The sequence below is a fragment of the Gossypium arboreum genome, chromosome 11, assembly GCF_025698485.1.
Source record: "Gossypium arboreum isolate Shixiya-1 chromosome 11, ASM2569848v2, whole genome shotgun sequence".
In the NCBI taxonomy this organism is placed as follows: domain Eukaryota; kingdom Viridiplantae; phylum Streptophyta; class Magnoliopsida; order Malvales; family Malvaceae; genus Gossypium; species Gossypium arboreum.
In genome coordinates this window covers 122,777,607-122,794,268 of record NC_069080.1, presented here as the reverse complement: position 1 = coordinate 122,794,268, position 16,662 = coordinate 122,777,607, and positions in this window count along the sequence as shown.

Below are 16,662 nucleotides of genomic sequence, written 5' to 3'. Positions count from 1 at the left end.
ATACCGAGTTCAAACAAAACATAATAGCCTATACATGCGAAATGTTTTCTTAAACCATCTAAGAAGAAGATACCAAAAAGTCGCTAGACGGTGTGATGACTTCGATGACAGTCCCGAGCACGCAAAATGGATCAAGAACCTAAATAAACAACAAATAAGCACACCAAATGAGTACATAACTCAGTAAGTCGTAAGCACTACTCTACCATCAACAATAACAATCATAAGTGAATAATCAAATAATACAAAATAGATGTTTCCAGCCATATCAAACTATACTGCAATTTCTAAGATTTTTGGTTCGATCTCATGCCCAATCCTTCAACCAAATCAAACGACAAGTCAGCCCAATCGATTTGAATCCGTTTCCTCAAGTTGGAACAACAATGCACTAGATAATTTTATGCGTACACCGTACAATCCCAATTCGATATTTAGTTAGTAACTCAATCACTTACCTCGTTCATGCACAATTTATTTCCACAACCGAATGTGACTATAGCAAATCGCACACATAGTGCTATAGCAAATCGCACACATAGTGCCATAGTAAATCGCACACATAGTGCTATAGTAAATCGCACACATAGTGCCATAGTGAATCGCACACATAGTGCCATAGTGAATCGCACACCTAGTGCCATAGTGAATCGCACACCTAGTGCCATAGTAAATCGCACACATAGTGCCATAGTGAATCGCACACATAGTGCCATAGTGAGTCGCACACATAGTGCCATAGTAAACCGCACACATAGTGCCATATGGTCTTTGCACACATTGTGCCTTATGTCAATTCATCATGGTAAAGCAACTTACTAAATTCAATTTGTACATATAATCATAATAATAAATAGGAGAATCACTCTGAAAAATATCTATCCAAGGAGTTCTCACAACAAGTGCTTAAGGACTTACCTTGTGTTGAGTATAACGGTTTCGACCCGGCTACTCGATGTCCTTGGCTTTGCCCTTGCTTGTTTCTCCTTCTTTAACTTCTCGGGCTTAATAGATAAATAAACTAGTTTAATCATCTTGCTATACATTTATAGTTCAATTACACATGCATATGTATATTTGTATATTCGGCAACCATCCTCACTCATTACCCATTTGGTCAACAATCTAAGCCAAGATAAGGCTCCAATATGGTTGCCTCTAACCGAATACATGCACACCAATCTACTTCCTTTGGCCGAATATGCATGTCTATGTGGAGGCAAATTTTACACCTTATACTACACAAAAAAAACAGCATACATTTTCCTAATTAACGCATTACATATTGTAGTTCTATACACATCTCTCATTTATTTCATAACCGAAACAACATCACAAGCAAATAGACACCTCAAAATAGTATACATGTCATACCAATTCATCATGTGCAAACATATATTCATGTAGGTGCAATGGCCGAATTCTCAAGTGGCTTATATCCAAATATACACACATATCCAAAGCTTAAATCTTACTCACCATGCAACATGCATGAATCATATTTATGGATACAACATGGCCGAATACCACAACACCATACCGTTTCAATTTGGTCATGGTTAAACAAAGAACTTAGTATCTCATTCAAAAATGCTAAAAGAAAATCTAAGAATCCTCAATCTACCATCACATGAATCATTATCAAGCTTGATATTTAGCATGCAATGGCATTAACACCATAACAACTTTGGCCAAATACCATTTCCATGGCATAACAAAGATTTGAGCCATGGCTAACATGCACATCAAGTTAGCAACCAAGACATGCATGAAACCCTAACACAACCTCATACATACCTTAATCTTGATGCAAACTTAGCCAAATCTCCTTCTAGATCTCTTCCAAACCAAGCATGAAGCAAAAATCCTCCCCTTTTCCTTAGTATTTTCGGCCAAGAAGTGAAAATGGATGAGCAAAATTTTCTTTTCTTTCCTTAGGACATTCGCCAAGAGCAATGGTGAAAGATGAACACTTTTTTTCCTTTTTTTTCTCATACTCTTATTTTATTATTTCTAACATGCACCACTAGCAAAACATGTTTGAAACATGTTTTCTTTTGCCCATATTCATCACCATGGCGGCCACTATAGTCAAATTTGGGAATTTGACATGCAAGGACAACATTTCCTAGTGTGCATCAATAGGCCACTTCCACATTTGCCTATCTCAATTCTAAATTTTCTCACACAAGTCCTTTCTAGTGAAATTCACCTTTATAACACTAAATCAATCATCAAAAAATGTCATACATGAATACTCACATATTATAGGCATCGAAATAAATTTTAAATTATTGTTATGCCTCGGTTTTGTGGTCCCGAAACCACATTCCGGCTAGGGTCTATTTTGGGCTGTCACAGTAGTAGATCGACTAAAACCTTCTCTAAAATTTTTGGTCAAAAATGCTAAAAATGACTTGGAAGAACTTCTTTTATAAGATTCTTTACTTCTTCTTTCCCGTTACATCTTTTTCTTATACACTTATTCCTTTTTCTGGGCTCGATCTGATAAAACAACAAATTCCCAAATTTTTGTACTTCATTCTGATCTCATCATTCAGCCCTTCTTCAAATCTAATACACATTTCCTCTTTAGTGGGTACAATATCTCGAGCATATTTACTGAGGTATATAAACTCCCTTTCATACTCAGCTACAAACCGGTTCCCCTGACGTAAATCAAGGAATTCCCTCTTCTTCTTATCCAAATACCTTTTTCCCACATATTTCTTTTTAAATTTGCTTTGGAAAAATTCCCAGGAAAGTTTCTCTTCTAGCACTACAACTTCTATAGTTTCCCACCAATTATACGCTTTTTCTTTTAATAAAGAAACTTCACATCTTAAATAATCATCTGGAGAACATGCCATTTGTTTAAAAGCTCTTACTAAATTTTGTAGCTAATATTCAGCTTTGATCGGATCATCATCTGACCTTCCACGAAATTCTTCGCCCCCATACTTTCTGAGTTTTTCTATTTGATTTCGCTTACTAGATTCAATTGTCAAAAGAGGTGAAGGAGCAACCGGGGGTACTACTGGTGGTGCAGTAGGGGAAGGAGGTTGCTGAGCCTGACTTCTTTCAAACATCATCTCATTGTACCACTGATTCATAAATCCATAAATCATATTTTTGAGTTCTTGTTCTCGCATTAGAGAAATTGGAACATTACTACTTGTTCCTTGTTCAGATGTCTGCACCCTACTGTTAACTTCTTCCTGTTTAGTACGTTCAGGTCTATCTGACATCTTTACAATCTATAAGAAAAATAAGAATTAGATCAGATCATATACATCACACTATTACATATTTATAAGGCATGTATTTCTAGACACTTTTCACGTTACTTTCTTTTCGAGAATCGACTAAATCGAAGCTCTGATACCAATAAATGTAACACTCCTAACCCATATCCATCTCCAAATCAGGGTTACAAAACATTACTAAAAATTTTAGAATAATTACAAATAATTTAGATCAATTGCTAATCATTTTTTTTTTCAAAATCATTCATAATGTTCCTTAAATGGATCATTGAGGTCCAAATTATACATTAGAAACAAATCGGGACTAAACCAAGAACTCAGGAAATTTTTTTATACAAAATTTCAAAATTTTTCTCATGTACAGGGGTCACATGCTCGTGTGGGTAGGCCTTGTACTTCACATGGCCAAGTGACACAAATTATACAGCCGTGTCTCCAACTCATGTAACTCTCTGACTTGAAAAACATTAAGGTGCAGTTTTCACACAGCCAAGACACACGCCCATGATCTAGGCCATGTGGCACACACGGTTGAGAGACATGCCCGTGTCTCTGTCCATGTGCTCAATCCTAAGCATTCTGTTTCTCAAATTTAAGGTGCAAGGAACACAAGGCCGGACCACATGCCCATATACTAAGCTGTGTCTCACACACGATCATGACACACACCCGTGTGTCTGCCCGTGTGGACAAAAATAGCCTATTTTAAGGACATTTTTCTCACCCTTTCTAATTCCAACCTACATACAACATTCCTTTATACCAATATAACTCAACCAAGAAACCAAATCAAGTCAAATATCAAGTTTTAAACCTATTGTGTCATCATATTATACATTTGCATAAACTTACCATGTAATTCCATTCATTGACTACTATTAGGTACATGCACATAAACTAACATATATGTATAAGAGCTAATCATGATCTTATTACAAATTTACTTTCATTTCATTCAATCCTATACATGCCATATAAACCATAAGTTGTTTTATAAAATCTACGAGTGAATTCTGGATAATGTGGCCGGATGTGTTGATCCGATTCTTCAAACTCTTGTTAATCTACAATGAACATTTAACACACAAAAGTAAGCTTATGAAAGCTTAGTAAGTTCATAGGTGATGCGATCATTGAGAGCACCAAAAATATCCTATCCCTATAAAATAATGAAAAATAATAGTATAAGAGAAGTCGGGTCAAATCCTCAGGGACTGGATTTGTACAAGTGCTTGTTCCTTAAAATCCCAGACAGAATCATGCCCAAGAAAACCTATGTGCCTAAAAAAATAAAATAAAAAAACAAAAATAAAAGTTTGGATTGAATTGAAATTACGAAAATTAAAATTTAAATAGTAGAAATAAATTGAGTTGAGGAAAAAAGGTTCTTATAAAGAGATTCCAGCCTCCGGTTGCCTCGATCTGCCTTGGGTTCAATCCCCAGCTTTTTGATGGTCCTTCTCAAATAGAATAAGCCACTTATAGTGGAAGAGGACGTCCACGACCACCAGCTCCAAGATTTTAGACTTACAATTCAGAGGAACCTGACTCAAGCCAACAATCGCTTTTGTGCGACCATCTTATGCTAGATCATCACTTCTGAATGGCGAATGCCACGCCATTTTGTCTCTTGGGCTCGCCAACCTTTAACGCAGTAAGCTATACAAAGCGGCCGTCTTTGCACAAGATGAAAATATCACTTTTGAAGGGACATGGACGGAAGCGTCAGTCCCGTAGTGCTAATAAGCGATGAATATTCGTTGAGAAGGCTAAGCGTGGATTCTAAGCCTCATGAACCCTTTTTGGGGAATTTTGACAACCTTTGGCTAGATAGGTTTAGTGGCTCATGATTTTTGTGGAAAAAGAAACAAATGGAATGGAAATGGAATTTTTATTGAATAATATGAAAAGAAATAAAACTAGACTTTTTGGGAGAGGCAGTGTTTACAGAAAAGATGAGTGAAGTTTGTGTCACTTCATCCCCTATTTATAGTACTAGAAAACTCAGTCTATTCCTAATTAAATTCCAAAAGATAAATACAAATAAATAAAGATAATTAAAGATAAATCTTAAAATTAAATCTAAATAATAATCATTAATAATTATCCTAATATAATTAGAATTAAAATAGAGTCTTGTGATATAAAATCTCTTCTTTTACATTTTTTGCTCCCAAAATCTTCCACATTTTGCATTTTTGGCACCACTTCTCTCCTACTTTGCATGCTGGCCCAATTTAACTTTAAATTCACGCTTTTTGCCCTCAAATGTCTTTTTGCCTTCAATTTAGTCCCTACAAGATAAAAAACCATAAATAGCTCAAATTAGTAGGATCATACTCAAAATAAATATGTAATTAATACATAAAAATATGTTATTCTAGAGTATTATCAATACGTTTTTAAATAAATCTTACCGAACAAATAATAACAAAACACTAAACAGAGCATTTCATTAATATTCCCTGCCAATCACAGTCACAAATGATGAATTCACTTGATTGAGCTCAATATTAGAACTGATTGAATTCTATCACTTTAATTCATATAACACTTATCATTTCTTGTCAAATTAGAGAACGTCTTACGGATTTGAGTACATCATTGATTTAATGCCATAGTCCAACTATGGTCTTACATAAATATTGCCATGGCCCTGCCATGATCTTTCACTCATAATGTTATAACCCAATTATGGTCTTATACATGTACATTTATTGCCATGGTCCAACCATAGTCTTACATTCACTGTGCCATAACTTAGTTATAGACTTTATACTGAAATGCCATAGCCCAGCTATGGTCTTACATTTACACTGTTCCATGGTTATACCATGACTTATCCGTCAATTCATCACTTGTCACTTCACTTGTCACTATACGATTGTACTCAATCCAGCGTTCTACTCAATTTGAACTTTGGTTTCGATTTTCATTTTATCACAATAATCATAATTCCATAACAAATATATGAAATAATACATTATATAATCTCAAATTTTAAAAATCAATCATAAAATTCAACCATACGAACTTACCTGAACCACTCGGTAGAATTTGTAAAAATTTAGGAACTATTCTACTACTGTTTCTTTTCCTCGTTTATCTTCAATTTCTTGATCTATAATATAAAATTTTCCATTAATTAGCATTTAATTCAATTCTAATTCACTTCACAATTTATGCCCTCAAATTTTTAAAATTATACTTTTACCCTAAATTTTACAATTTTATAATTTAGTCCCTAATCAATTAAACCAGCAATTGAATTAATTTTTCTCAATCAACACTTTATTCCATCATTCTAAACTATTACACAACCTTTGGTATTCAAAATTTCATCACAAAACCCTAATTCTTAACTTTTTCACAATTAGGTCCTAAAAATCAATTTTTATTAAAATCACTTAATAAAATCATCACATAACAAAATTAAAGCTTTAAATCTATGTTTATTCATCATAATCTTCTAGAAATTATCCATGGCAACTTTCAAAATCACCCATAGAATCAAAAACTAATAAATTCAATAGGTGGACCTAATTGTAAAAGTCACAAAAACATAAAAATTTCAAAGAAAAAGTAAGAATTGAACTCACATGGTGCAAAAATATGAAAAATCAGCTCAGGAGGCCTGCTATGGCATTTTTAGCTAAAAAAAATGATGAAATCTCTAGATATTTCAATTAAATCCTTTTTAACTAATAAATTTTAGATTATTTCCAATTTTGCCCCCATGTTCACATTGTTTTCTTACTTATTTCATGCCCAAACCGTCCAGCCCATTTAATTTGGGTATAGTTGCCTTTTAAATCCTTCTTTATTAGTTATTTAAGCTATTTAATCTCTTTAGCAAGTTTTGCACCTTTTACAATTTATTTCTTTTTAATTGATTAACTATCAAAACGTTAAAATTTCCTAAGGAAATTTTAATACTAACTCCATAACACTCCATAAATATTCCTAAAAATATTTATGGCTTGATTTATAAATTCGAGTTATCAATACCTCGTATTTGACCTATTTTACCCAATAAATTCTTTTAATTCATAGAATTCACTAATTCTAAAATACTTCTAATGCCATACTTGACTCGTAAATGTTAATTTATTTAAATTTTAAAACTCACTTGTCGAATTTAGTGATCTTGAATCACTGTTTCCGACACCACTGAAAATTAGGCTGTTACACAGATTCTTTTATTATCGTGTCCTATGGTATTTATAGGTGGTGAGTCTCTTGCTCAATTATGTGATGTTATTGAAAATCTCAGGATAAGGTTTCCTGTCATGTATAACACTAATATTCTCTTTGCCAAGGTAGTACGAGGTTGCTAGACTTCAATGGTCTGTAGACGGTCCCCTCGTAGGCAGGGCAGAACCGAATGACTAAGGACAAATGATCTTCTCACAGGTGATATGGAGCATGTGGGTAGATGCTCATTGAGTAACCATCTGGACAGTATAAGGCGAAAGGCCATCATTGGATTTTCTTATTAAGTTATTATGGAAGCTCGAATAAGCTTTATGAATCATAACAAAATGTGAATAATGTTTTTGGAAGAGAGCCTTAACGTTATGTAAAAGGTGAAATCTCTTATTAGGCCTTAGTGGCCTACCCATTGCACATTTGGGCTTTTTGCCCTTAACGAGCTCATGTGACCTAAGTTTGTTCAGCTTACCAAGCTACTTGTTTTTGTTTGGGCTAGGAATGTTCTTGGTTTTGGGTTTGAGCCCTAAGAAATTATATACTAAAAAAATTAATGCTTATGGTTCGAGTCATAACTAAAAATTAAAATTTGAAAAACATAAGATTACAAATGATCAAATTGAAATGCGAAGACTAAATCCACAAATTTTGCATAGTACAATACTAATAGCATAATTTGACCTAACATTTTTGATCGATTCATTTGGGTCAAAATAGTAATTCTAAAATTCAGACCGTATATAAACTAAAATTGACCAATTAGGGAAAAAAATATATAATTTAAAATTGATCAAATTAAAATATAAGGACTAAATCCACTATTTAAGTATGATATGAAGATGTTGATGTTGCCTTCAACTTAAATTTCTCTTCCTCTTTGTCTTGTCCAAGTAGGGATGGCAAAACCTGAACTGCCAAATAGATTTTGAATCGCTCTACTCCAAGTAGAGTGGATTTTTTTTGAAAAGTGGATGTAGGGTGGGTGGGTGGATTTTTTCTTTTGGATAGTGAGTATGGAGTGGTTAGGGCAATTGCTTGCCTCACCTCACTCCACTATACGGAATTATCATTTTATCTTTTATATATATATAAAAATTAAAAGTGTAAGACTCCTAACCATATTCGTCATCGGAATAGGGTTACAAAGCATTACCGGAGTTTACGTTTTGAAACTATCAAAATTTAAAACATTTAACTGACAACATCAATCAATGCAAAATCAATCAATGACATACATATTGTACCTTTTACATGCCCTCAATGCCATAAAAACATATTAGAAACAAGTCGGGACTAAATCGGTAACATATTGAATTTTTCAGAAAAAGATGGAAGTTTTCAAATTTCAGGGGCCACACGGTCGTGTAGCCAGGCCGTGTGGACATTCAAAGTAGGGACACACAGCCGTGTCCTCACCCGTGTAACTCACTGGCTTGGGTCACACTGCTAAACCACACGCCCGTGTAACTTTCGAAATGCAACCTTTAACAACCTACAGAGGAAACATACTGTGTCACCTGGCTGTGTGTCACACACAGCTGAGACACACGCCTGTGTCTTTGACCGTGTGGACAAGAAAAAGGTCATTTTTTTAAGCCATTTCTTTCACCCAAACCATACACCCACCTATAACACTTTTGCTCATATAATCAAGTATCCCAAAGTGCACCAAACCATGCAACAACAAGCTATCCAAATAAAGTACATGTTCATACAACTAATATGCCCAAAAGGCACCTACATGTTCATACAACTAATATGCCCAAAAGGCACCTCAATCACAATAATTAAACATGTATAACTATCTGCATAGTTTAGCCAAAACTTACAATTTTGTTCACATATCAATTCCACACTCATACTACCAAATTGACTATTTAACAATTAGGACCATTAGCCATATATGTCAACAACAATCCATATACCAAAATGGCCACATTTAACCAAATCAAAGATCATATCATTACATACATTTTAAATACCATTTCAACTTCCATCATTTAAGCATCATAAAGATTACAAAATCCACCATCATAAGGCCACATATATATATATATATATATATATATCAATCTAGCCACCATTTCAATCACTCAAAATATCATAATTACAAGCCAAAACATAATGGCTATAATATCAGCCAAAACACCTATAAATGTGCATATTTAAACAATTATCATTTAACTTATTTTAATGCCAAAACATAACATAATTGATACATAACAACCATACCATTTTAGCCATTTAAAGATACATTAACACATACCAATTTTGGTCATTTCAAAACATACACCAATTTGATCATATTAACCACAACCAACAAGATATCAATAGTACCTTAAGTGCCTCAAATCCAAGGTAACATTTCATGCCATAATCATCAACCAAAATGACATATATATACCAAACTCATCAACTGAAATTCAACTAATCATTAACCATAAGTCCACATATACATGCCATTATAACCTTAACCCAAGACATCAAAATCTACCGATATAATCGTTGGATAGTGTGATAGATCTCCGATGAACTTCCAACCAGATCGAACTTCCGATAATCTAAAAAGTAAAGGAAAATTGTTTATCTAACAACAACCTTTCATTTTCTATCATAAAACTTCATAATTCAAGCATACTCATCAATGGAAAAATCCTAATACTTTAACAATTTTGCAAATTAATCCCCGAGCTAGCTAAATTAAGCTATTATAATCTCGAAAATATTGAAATTATAAAAAACGGGACAATGATACATACCTAATTGAGCAAAATAAGCTTGCTAATATCTCAAGCTTCCATGGCTAGGGTTTTTTTTTTTTTTAATGTTTTGTGGATGATGATGATAATAGATTTTTTTTATTTAATATAACTTTATTCTTTAATTTCCAAAATTAACCCTAATGTTTCATGAAATTTCCAATGATGACTATTCATGCTTAATTACTAACCATTTTAATGGGTTAATTACTATATAAGGACCTTTAGTTTCAAATTCTATAGCTATTTAATACCATTAGCTATTAGAACTCAACTTTTGCATTTAATGCAATTTAGTCATTTTCATCAAATTAGGTATGTGAACGATAAAATTTCTTGACGAAATTTTTATACTATATTTTTGTCATACATTAGACCATAAAATAATAATAAAATAAATTTTTCTCTGACTTCAGATTTGTGGTCTCAAAACCACTATTCCGATTTCACTGAAAACGGACTGTTAAATCATCTCTGTGCCCAAGGCTGCTTGTAAATTTTTCTGCCTACTCTCAGAACAATTCTTTTTTTTTTTGTATTTTATATGTTCATTTAACGGTCTATGTTCAGAGTTGCCACTTCCAACAATGTCATCCCCAAGATTCAAACCCGTGCCTCTCCTACTATCCAACAAATTTGTCATATTGTATTTTCTGCTTAGATTGGATTATTTATACCTTTTCCATTCCCCCCCCCAATACTCATCTCGTCCAACTTATTTTGATTCAAGCTTGAGCTTAGGTTTTTCAATCTCGGGTTAGCTTGGTTTGGCCTATTTTATTCAAAATTAATAAAAATATAAAAATAGTTGTAGTTAACATATATTATTAATTTTAAAGAAAATGTTTTTAAATAGTAAAACAAACTATTTGGGAAAGTTCAAACCCCAACATTTTTTTTTTTGAACCAAGTTTTTGCCCGGACCAGCCCATGAACACATATACTAATACTGTACCCATTTACTTGCTTATACTTATTAACTTAAAAGATATCAAATAGTGAAATTTAAACCTAGGATATAAAATCCTAAAGTCTCAATTTTATCATATTATTTAAAGTTTTATTTGTTTTTTTCAAATTTTTATAAATATTTTTCATAATTTTCTACCCAAATCGTGGATGCATTATAAACTAATTTACTACATTTTTCTCTCATTTTTGTTACTATTCCTATATCAAATCCTAAAGTTAAAAATTATGCTTTAAGAGATTGAGATAAAATTATAGTTCAAGAGTCTAAAGCTAAAAATTATGTGAAGATATTGTAAATTATTATAGAATATATTTCATTGATAACTTTTAAAAAAAACATGTTTGTTAAATGAAATGAAATTTTATTTCCAAATATGAAATTATTTTATAGACCATTTCCAATTATTTAATAATATTTTAATAAATTTTTTATGTCATTGATGCATAATTTTGGTAATTTTTTACTTTAAACCCCGAACCTTAAATTCTAAACCCTAAATCCAACCACTAAATCTTAAATCTCGAACCCCAAACATGAATCTCAAATCTAGAACTCCAAATATTAAACCTCGAATATAGGGTTTAGGATTTGAGTTTTACGTTCAAGGTCCGATGATCGAGATTTAAGGTTTGGGTTCATGATTCTAGGTTCAAGGTTCGGAGTTTTGGGTTCAAGGTAAAAAAGTAGCAAAATTATGTACCAATAACATAAAAAAAATTGTTGAAATGTCATAAAATAATTGAAAAGAGACCATAAATAATGTGATAGGAAGGATCCATAAAATAATTTTTCCCTATTTTCTCATTTGAGAAATAGGAAAAAAAAATTATATGCTCAAACAATGGTTAGAAATTTGATGTTTAAAAATGGTTAAAATATGAGTATCTTTATAAATTTCTAACTATGTTTAATTAATAAATAAATAATAAAGTTAATTTTATTTTATTTCCAACTTTTTCCAATTTTCAAAATAGTCTAAGTGAAAAACAATAAAAATATTTTTTATTTTATAATTTTGCATTCTTTAATTTTTATTTTTAACTAATATTAATAGTATTTTATATAAAGGTGACCAACATTGTATTGATGTATTCAGGATGAGATCGATTGCTTTTTTTAATTTGTGTGACATTCTTAGTAGGAACAATTTGTTACAATCAACTAAGCCGATGAATATTAGAGAGCAAGTAATTATATTTTTACATATAATTGGTCATAATGTAAGGTTTCGAGTGATTGGATCAAGATATTATAGATCAATTGAGACAATTCATCGTTACTTTAGGGTTGTATTAAGAGCTAATTTGAAATTGTATAAATTAATTATTAGATTACTTAATAAGTCAACTCCTAGTGAAATTAGAAATAATCCAAGGTTTTATTCTTATTTTAAAGATTGTATTGGAGCATTAGATGGAATTTATGTTCATGCATCCGTTCCGCTTAGTAGTCAAGGAAGATTTCGTAGTCGTAAAAGGAGGATGACACAAAATTTATTGGTTGTCATTACATTTGATTTGAGATTTTCCTATGTTCTAGTTGGTTGGAAAGATAGTGTACATGATTCTCGTATTTTAAGTGATGCACTTTCACGCCCAAGAGGATTAAGAATTTTGAAAGGTAAGAATTGACATCAAATACCAAATAGTTCAAGTAAGCTCATAATTTATTAGTAATAATTATGTTTTGTAAAATTGTAGGTAAATATTATCTGGCTGATACTTGATATGGCATTCGAAATGGATATATTACCCTATATTATGTTGTCCGATATCATTTAAGAGAGTTTAGTGATCAGGGGCCAAAAAATGCAAAAGGAACTATTTAATCTTCGTCATTCATCATTGCAAATCACTGTTGAACATGTTTTGGGGATTTTGAAGAAACGGTTTTGTGTGTTAGATGTTAAACCATTTTGGAATTTTCAAACTCAAGTAGATATAGTTTTGGCATGTTGTATCATTCATGTTCATATTATGGCAGTTGATCCTAATGATTTACTTAATCAATGATTATATGAGGAGCCTAATTTAGTAATACCAACTTTTACGGAGTGAGAAGAAATAGAAGAAGCAAGAGAATGGTTTGCTAAGAGAGAGAAAATTGTAGAAACTATGTGGACTGATTATATGGCTAGAAGCATTAGGTAGGTTTAGGGCTGAGGGTTAATGTTTCTATGTTATATATGTTTTAGTATTAAAATTTTTATTTTTTTAATATTGGTTGGATGTTGATATTGAAAATTATTGTTGGATATTGAAATTATTATGTTTTAAGTTTGTTGGGTGTTGTAATTATTGACAATGGCAATTATTAATGTAGAATGAGTAAGGACAACAAATAATAGACAATAAAGCAATTCAAGTGCACAAAATTGATAGAACTTATTTTTTCTCGAATTTCTAGTAGAAGAAACCCAAAAAAGAAATAAACCTTCTAACACTTTCAAAGTAATTTCTATTAATTGAGTTTGCTGCAGTTATTTCTAAAAGATTCCAAGTTCAATGTGATGTTAAGCATGTGGGAATCATTTGAGGACTGTGAAAAACCAATGACAAATTATATGCACTGTTCAGGCCAAAAGTGATTTTGGATGGGATGATAACATGAAAATGATTACATGTGATAGAGCGACATATGATGCAACAATGATGGTAATATATGTATATATATGTTAAATATATTTCAGTTGTTTTTTTACTTATTATTCTAATTGTGTATAATATCCAATAGGCACAAAGAAGTATGAATCATTTTTGAATAAAAGCATTGATCATTATAATGAAATGGATTTGGTTGCTGGCAAATATATGGCAATAGGGAGTTTTGTCAGAACATTTGCTAACATAGACTTGGATGGTAACCAAGATTCAGTGCCTATAGACTGTGACAATAAGGAGGTTGAGGAGGTAATAACAAAAGTATCTTCATATGATACATCTAAATGTAAAAGAAAAAATGCTCAAGAAAGTGCCGGTGATGAACAAATTAAATTTGTGGGTGAACAACTTGGTAAGATTGCTAATGTAGATAAGACACCACATCTTTACAAAGAAGTGATGTCGATGAAGATGAAAGGATTTGACGACGACTTTCTTTATAGTGTGTTTGATTAGCTTGTGGGTCATGAATTCGAGGCCAAAGCTTTCTTAGCTAAAAGTACGAAGCATAAAAAAATTGGGCTTCAAAAATTTTCTCAAGGTTGAAGATATTGATGCTTTAATGTGATGTAATACTAGTTATGCACTTGGATAATTATGCACTTGGATAATACTATAGTTATCATGTAGTGTACTATTAATTATGCACTTAGATAATGTTATTAATTGTGGTTTGGAAGATAATTTATTATTATTCAGTCTTTGTTTTTATTTTTATTTTTATAGCACAATTAGGAAATATAAATTTAATAGATATAAAAAAACTCAATTAAACAATGAAAAGATAATAAATTCTCAAATGTATGTTTGTTTCATTTAAAACAACTTTTATGAAATATTTTCAAGAAATTTGCCAAACAACAGAAAATATTTAACAGAGATTCATCCAAACACCAAGAAATATTAACTTTTCTAGAAATCATTTTCCGAAAATTATTTTCAATCAAACAAATTGACCCTAAGATAGTTGCAACTTAATAAGCAAATATGGAAACACAAAAATATATAGACTTTTTCATGCCCCTTTTAACTCAAATTCATACAGTTTCAGTATAATTCTTGTCGAAAAATATAATATAATTATAAAATAATTAAATTATACTCAAATTATTAACATATTTAATTTCAATTAATTTTGTAATAAATTTTCATAAATTTTTATTATTTTCGACAGATTTGCACAAAGGGTGAAAATTGGCTCGGCAGACATTGCTAGAAGTTCAAAACTGAGAAATGATTTTTAAAGCATCGAGGCGATTTAATTTTTCAGCCTAAGATGGTCCAAATTATGAATATTAATGCATAATATAATTAATTTTAATTCTAATCCAATTTATTTTGGGTTAAATAATTATTATTAATTAAATTATGAAATGAGACCCAATTGTGCTAAACTGGGAGACTGATCCAATCGAGCAAATGGGCTGCCAAAACTGTCCAACATGTTGACCGAATCAGCTCAAATTAGCTGATTATTTGACTTGCAAATCAGCCCTTGAAGTTTCCTTGAAATTACATTCAAACCCCTTCACTTATCAAGCTTTTTAAGATTCACCCCATGCTAAATTTAACAAGTTTGAAACCTTCAAACTTGCCACATGTGTGGCCGGCCACCTATAAATACCCCCCTTTGCTACTCATCTCACACACCTCACACCTCACACCTCACACGTCTCACAACTTTCTCACATTTCATTCCACACTTCTTTCTCATTTTTTTTCCTTCCAAACCTTCCTTTGCTTTCCATCTTTTTTCCTTCCAATCCCTTGCCGATTTCCCTCTTGGAAAAGAGTCCTTCAACCACCGTTGATAGCAGCATTCAAGTGCTTGTAGAAGCCTCGGTTCAACAAGAATGAGCAGAGAAGGAGGAGCGGAGCAAACTAGTCAGACTTCGGAGAAACACGGGATTTGATTCTAGTTTTCTATTCTTTAAATTTTATTGTTGTTGTTATGAACATGTCTATGAATATTTGTTATGTTGTTATTTTGAATTTAATTAACATGGCTTCAATTTAATTCGTGTTAGGTTAATTGCATTTCGTCCACTTAAGTTGTTAAAACCATGTTTGTGTTGTTATAGGTCTTGGTAAATTGTTTGATTAAGTAAAATCATGATTATATTATACTTGCATTATAATTGTAATGTAACTAATGAATTAATTATTATCGTGTTGAAATTGTAATTAATTGACACAATACTTAATCAGTGCATGTTTAATCTTCTAAGGTAGTTAAGGGTTAAATTAGCGACGGTATTAAACAGTACATTAGCCTTACATAACTTGCAAGATTATTGTGATTAAACTGTTTCAATGTAGGAATATATTGTTACCTCACTTAATATTTTACTTGCTTATTTAAATTGATTAATTGTTTGAATTGACATTGTGATATGTTCAAGAGATTAGTCAATTTGGTAAGTCTGTATGTGCTATAGTTAACAAATTACCAAGTTGTCGTGAATTTATTCATAACAACATAAACATTGTTTTAGTAATATTAAGTTAAGAAATGTAATTGATTTAACACAATTATGTCATATTGATTAAGACCATATTTTGAAATTGTGCATTGAAACTTTTATTTTATTTTACTTAGTTAAATTTTAGTTTTTAATTACTTTCTTAAAACAAAATATTTTTAATCACCAAAGTGTTTGATGTTTATTTCATAAATATTTTCTTTGCACAGTCCATGTGGGTACAATAACTCAACATTTACTTGTCACTTTATTACTTATTACGATTGTGTACACTTGCAGATTTCCATCGTTTCAAAATGCCTCTAAACTAGT